The sequence below is a fragment of the Amaranthus tricolor genome, chromosome 8 (genome assembly GCF_026212465.1).
Source record: "Amaranthus tricolor cultivar Red isolate AtriRed21 chromosome 8, ASM2621246v1, whole genome shotgun sequence".
Lineage (NCBI taxonomy): Eukaryota > Viridiplantae > Streptophyta > Magnoliopsida > Caryophyllales > Amaranthaceae > Amaranthus > Amaranthus tricolor.
This window is the reverse complement of record NC_080054.1, coordinates 23,407,564-23,414,446: the sequence shown is the minus strand read 5'-3', so window position 1 is coordinate 23,414,446 and position 6,883 is coordinate 23,407,564.

The following is a 6,883-nucleotide window of genomic DNA, read 5'->3' as shown; positions in this document are numbered from 1 at the left end:
GTATAAATTTAAAGGAAAAAGAGAGTAATTTGTATAGAGTTAGCATTGGGTTAGTATACATGTTAAATTTGGATAAGCATCCAAGATAAGTGTCCTTACAAAATGGCAGCATGTAGCACTGGCTATGTGTATATCTTTTCACCGTTTACTGAATATTTAGCATGGATCCGGCTTGGCTATATATAATATATTCATTAATCCAACCCCATTACATTTTACAAACAAGACCTTAGGCCTGAAATCCTTTGAACTCTAAAGTTTCCCAAAGAAATCATGAAGCTTTTTATTGCAACTTTGTCTGTAATTTTCATTCTTCTTTTTTCATCTTTTGTTTATCCATCCATGGCTGTTGATCATGTTGGTGCAGCATCCAAAACTAAACCAAGTAAGTTATTTTTTTGTTGCAAAAAAAAATAAATTAATACAATTAGATCATGTAGTGTATTCTGTTTAATTGAATTATGATTTATATCTTATACTCTTACTATTATTGTACTAGTATTGTACAAGCTGTTATACAACATATTCTGAAACTTTAATCATTAGCTTAAGTTTTTGGTTAATTTGGTTACTTTGGTGGGACAAAACACACCAAGGAAGGATGCTTCAAGCTGATCGGGTATCCTGAATGGTGGGACGATCACAAGAAACGGAAGACCGCCTCTAAAGTGACGGCAACCCGCACTGGTGGCACGGCTCATCTCGCCCTTGGACCATCATCAGAATTCGATAACCAACAGCAGCTAGAAAATGATGGAAGTGTGTTGTTTCTCACCTGAAATCATGGTGACAACAAGGGACAGGAGAGAGAGGGAACAAAGGTTCCAGAACAAAAAAAGAAAAGAGAGAAGGACGAGGTGAAGGGGAAAGTAAAGTTTTCCCACTTACCTTTTATACTCAAAACCCTGGGCCCCATTCAATTTCCCTCGCAACTGAAAAATGTGACCCACAAAAATGATAAATTGGGCTTTCTTAAATAAGGGGAATTTAAATGGGAAGGGCCTACTTTGCAAACCTATGTCTTCCAATTGGATCTTTGACTCCGGGGTTACTGACACCATGACCGTCGACCCTCAAGACTTGTTGTCTACTGGTCCCACCACACGTACTCATGTACAGACTGCTAGTGGGGAGAGTATTAATGTTGACCAAGCCGGTCTTGTCGATATTTCACCCTCTATTCGATTGAAAAATTGTCTCATAATCCCTAGTTTGTCTCATAAATTGTTTTTTATCAGTCAGTTAACAAAGAAACTTAATTGTAAAGTGCTTATGACCTCTTCTAATTGTATTATGTCAGATGCTCACACAGGGGTGATCATTGAGTGTGGTACTGAGAGAGGAGGACTATGCTATGTGGTTGAGGCGGGTCATAAAGGTCATACATTGCTTGCTCGTGGGTCTCCTGATCACCAACTAAGGATATGACACAAATGTCTGGGACATCCATAGTTGTAATAATTTGTTAGACTGTGAAGCTTGTGTGTTAGCCAAGAGTCATAAAACTTGTTATTTTCCTAGCTTATCTCGTACTAATAAACCTTTTGTGTTATTACATTCTGATGTGTGGGGCCCAACTTGTAACACCCCGAGATTTTCTGACGTCATTAATTAATATTTTAATAACTTTTGGGGATTTTACAATTATATTAAATTATTTCTAAATTAATAAATTTCTTTCATATATGAATTTAAATGTTTAACTTATATACATATATTAAAAATATAGTTATGATTTCACAAATAAACAGGTTCGAATCAAAATGATTATTTTATTAAAATGTGTGAGCCCACGAAGGTGAGTCTCTTAGTTAGGTCTCGCAAGAAAATGAATCGAGATAAAAATAAATAAATAAACCTAATAATAAATAAACATAATAATAATAATCATATAATAATAATGATGATAATAGTAATAACAAGGATAAAAACCCATGAAACCCTAAATGCTCAAGGTTAGTCGTCACTCCCATTCCCTCTCTTCTCTTCTCTCTTTCTCTTACTCCCCTCTCCCTCAAGGTCTATCTGCAGCCCACGAGAACCATCGCAGCATGCCACCTAGCAGCAGCAACCGGCTGCGTTTTCTTTTCCACACGACAGCCACCAGCAGCTGGCTCCTCCCTCCAAGGGCAACAACTGCTGCGTTTGCTTCTCCTGACAGCAACAGCAGCTGTTTCGGCTTCCCCACCGTCACCGACCTCCACCTACGACACCATCACTACAATAATTAACTATAGTTTCACCTCTTTTTCTAGTCCCACCATTGTAAGCAACTTCTTCTTCCATTGTTTTGATTTTCTTTTACTTGTTTCTAATTGCAATTTTAACAAGTTTATGAGTTTGGTGTTGATTTTTGTATGATTGTCATTGAATCTTGTTATGGGCAAGAATTTGATTGATGATTTAATGTACTTATGAATTGGGTTTTTAAAATGTGAATGAAAAGTGTTGGAACTTTGTATTATTTTCATTGAACCTTTTTATGGGTAAGAGTGTGTGTGATGAATTTAACATATTTATGACTTATAGTTTGAAGTATGAATGAAAATAATGGTTATGTGCTATTATGATGGTGTCTTAGTACACGAGTAACTTTATTTGTGTTGAATGTGGGAGTTTTGTTAGGCATAATAGTCTTAATTGGCCTTGTTGAAGTAAAAGAAATTATTAATGTTGATCACAAGTACTCTCGTTAGGTTATCGAAGTTATAATTAAATGATATTAGTAAGGCCATGAACATAGTGTCAACTTGTTGAGAATTATTAAAGTTACTTGTTATGATGTCTTGATTTTAGTCCTTTCTAACCTTGGAGAATATAATAAATGATATTGCAATGCGATAACCTTAAGATTCGTTCTTGTCGTCATATTAGCACTACACTAACATTGTGAGACTTAAGTGTGAATCGTCGTTTTATTTTAAGATAATGTGAATCGTTATAAGTCAAAGTTAGCTGGTGTAATGAAACACTTGACATAATCCTTTTATTCTTTGTCGATGGAAAAACTTGTGTTATTGTCGAATTGACGATTATGCTTGGTGTTGAATGAGATGCGTACGTGCTAGAAGTAATTGAAATCTTGTCGTGAATGGATGATAGTGGTTACTTTGGCTTTTAGCTGGTATGACAAAGTAGTTAAGGGAACTTATTAGTTTTATTCCTAACTTGTATAGGTTTCCAATTCATAAGAGGAAAATAGAACCTTAGTTGGGTGATTTTTGTAACTTTTGATCGTGTAGGGACGCTTGCAGGTACGTACACGCAGTAACGAACCCTTATATGCAATTTTATTTTAAGACTTTATTGTTTATTGTAATAATATGCCCTGCATCAAAACTATGAGATACTAGTGAGTACGCCTTATAAGAAAAGTTGTCGACTATGAAATCCTTGCGCTTAGAATAGTTATAGAGAATGAAAGTGTTAGTAGAAGGCGGAGACCACCCACTTATTTATTTAAGACTTAGATTATGCCTTAATTGGAGTTAGAATGACTCCTTTATAGGTGAATTTCATATTCTATTGAGTGGCTTAGTGTGTTTTGGCGCGCTGCTATCCTAGGGCGCTTATTAATAGTCGAAAGTGGAAGTTATTCCCATCTGATAAAGTGTTAGATTATGATTAGCTGGCGTGACTCAACTGGATTATGTCCGGTTGATTTAGTAGTCCCCTAGATGAGGTTCGACGGGACCACCGTAAGGGGGGTATGAGCATGCTTGGGTCATTGGGCGCCGGGTGGCCGATACCGCCCCTTGACCGAGGTGTTACCATGCAGGCCTTGCAAACCCCAATATGGTGGCCTCTTCACTGGTTTAGTACCCCAGTGTGTTAGTTTTTCCCGAAGGTAGGACCCGAGAGGGTCAGTTGGAGGGGGCATGAGCTCATACTTTGCCATGGGCGCCAGGTGGCCGATGATGCTCTTGGCCGTGTCACTATGCCAGGAAGTAGAGAAAAGATCCACTAATAGAAAACTATTCAGTGATAGAAAGTTTATTCATTGATCAAAAGTTATTTAATGATAGAAGGTTCATTCTTTGGTAGAAAGCTTACGCATTGATAGAACGTTTACTCATTGATAAAACATCTACTTATTGATAGAATAGTTTATGCTAGTGAGAAGTGTGCCTAAGTTAAGTTACCTCAAGGGTATTACAGACAATGATCACATTTACCTTAAGATAGACAAGCCCTATAAGGTCATGTGTTAGGTATTCTATTAATGCCTTGGTCGAGTTGATACTATGCGTGTTTTGCAAGAGTTTATGTTTTGAAAAGAGAAGCGTGAAGACCTGCATTCTACCCAACAACACATGGTTCGATTTGGAAAGAACGTAATGATATTAAGAAGTATAAGTAGCCGATAAACGGTTACAATCTGTGCTTGTGTCGTATGAAATCATCTTATGTTGTTGTATAATATAATGTTATTTAGTAGTTAGCCTTATTATATTTGATATTAGTTACTAACGTGTACGTGTTTGTGTTTATGTTTGATTGTTGATGACCTTCTGTGATTGTCCTGCTATGACACATTGGTCTTTGGTCTAATGTCGAGCAGCAGGAGGATCATAGACAGGCGTAGCAGGTATTGGAGCTTCTTTTGCATTGCATTGCATTGGGGGAGAGTGATTAGGGCGAAGCATAACCTGTGTCATACCGCTATCTTTCGATTTTGTAGCTCTTGTTATCCTTTGTAAACTTTGGCTGTATATGTTTTGTTATGAGGCCTTGTGTCCCTCCTTGTATATTTGTATTTTCGCTGCGTAGTTTATAACTCTGTATGGTTTTAAGAAGTTAAGTCTTTTTAAAACGCAAACGACGACATTGGGACCACGATCCATGCTTGGCATGTTGATTTGAGACGCCGGCGACGAATCATTCCGTCGTGGTGTGAGATTTTAAAGGCAATGATGCCTTAGATTAGTTCAATGTTTTGTTGTGCTGATTGCTCTACCACTTGTCCGTTTTTTAGAAGAGATGCTGCCGAAATTTTCACTCACCTTTATAAAGTTAATATTTAACGCTTACCTAAATTCTTATCCTTTTCTTTTATGTAACACCCGAATTTCCTTCCTTCCTTTACGGTTTTGGTTTCATTAAAGGGTCGGAAATTCAGGGGTGTTACACAAATCCTGTTTTTAATTCTCATGGTTTTTCATATTTTGTTCTCTTTGTTGATGATGCACACGTATGAGCTGGGTTTATCTCTTGAAACACAAATCTAAAGTTTTTGCTGTGTTTGTTACTTTCTATAATATGATTGTTACCCAGTTTCAGGCTCAACCCCAAATCCTCCGATCTGATAATAGGGGGAATATGTCAACCTTAACATGACACAATTTATAACCAACCATGGGCTCATACACCAAACCACATGTCCTAATACACCTCAGTAAAATGGTATTGATGAGCACAAAAACCAAACCCTTCTTGAAAGAACTCGTTCTCCTATGTTGAATCTCGGGCCCCTGCGTCATACTGGCCAGAAGCTCTTGCTACTGCTACCTACTTAACCAATCGTCTTCGTACCAAGGCACTACAATTTCAGACTCCCCTAGACACACTCAAAACTCATGTTTCAGTTCCTTCTTCACATTCCCTTCCTCCTCAGGTGTTTGGATGTGTTGTGTATGTTCATCTTTCCAAACGTGTTCATACAAAACTTGAACCTCGTGCTGTCAAATGTGTGTTTTTGGGTTATGGGAACACACAGAAAGGGTACAGATGTTTTGATCCGGTGAAAAATCGGATGTATGTTACTATGGATTGTGAGTTTTTTGAGGAATCATACAATTTCTCCCAGCTTAACTCTCAGAGGGAGAACCGAATTGAAGATCTAAGCTAGTTAACATATCCCGGTAGGATAGACCCGAAAGAGCAAGTAAGTAACAACACTGACACTGCCTCTGAATCAATAGTTCTTCCCTCTACTCTTCAGTTCACTCCAATCCCTGAGCATCTTGAATCACCTGAGGTAATTGATGATACTTCTCATAATGTAATGACTAATGATGTTACTTTAGAAAGCAAAAATGGCGAACTTGATGTTGAAACTAATAATGAATAAAGTACTGAGTTATCCAACAGGTATGTATTGCCCCCGAGAAGTACAAGAGGCATTCCTCCAAGAAGATATGATCCAGATTATGAGTCGAAGAGGTCTCAACATCTTATAGATCGAAGTAATGATGAATCCCTAACAGAAACAGCATTAGCCTTTAAAACCTCTCTGTACTCCAGTAAATTACCGAGAAATGTTGAAGAGGCTCTTTAGAATTCTAAATGGAAGAGAGCAATGGAGGAAGAAATATCAGCCCTTATGAAACATGAGACTTGGGAGAAATGTGAGTTGCCTAAAGGGAAGAAAACTGTGGGATGCAAATGGGTTTCTCTATCAAGTACCATGCAGATGGACCATTGAACGCTACAAGGCTGAACTAGTAGCTAAAGTATACACTCAGACATACGGTGTAGATTATTCTGAGACATTCTCACCAATAGGCAAGATTGATACTATTCGGGTTCTGTTTTCAATTACTGCAAATAAAGATAAGCCTCTACACCAGTTCGATGTGAAAAATGCCTTCTTATATGGTGAACTCGAAGAAGAAGTTTATATGAAGCCACCACTAGGGCTCTCAGAACAATACAACCCACAAGAAGAATGCTGACTCGTATGGTTGTAACACCCCAGAATTTTCGACCCCTTTGGTCAATGTCGAGCAGCAGGAGGATCATAGACAGGCGTAGCAGGTACTGGAGCTTCTTTTGCATTGCATTGCATTTGGGGAGAGTGATGAGGGCGAAGCATAACCGGTGTCATACCGCTATCTTTCGATTTTGTAGCTCTTGTTATCTTTTGTAAACTTTGGTTGTATAT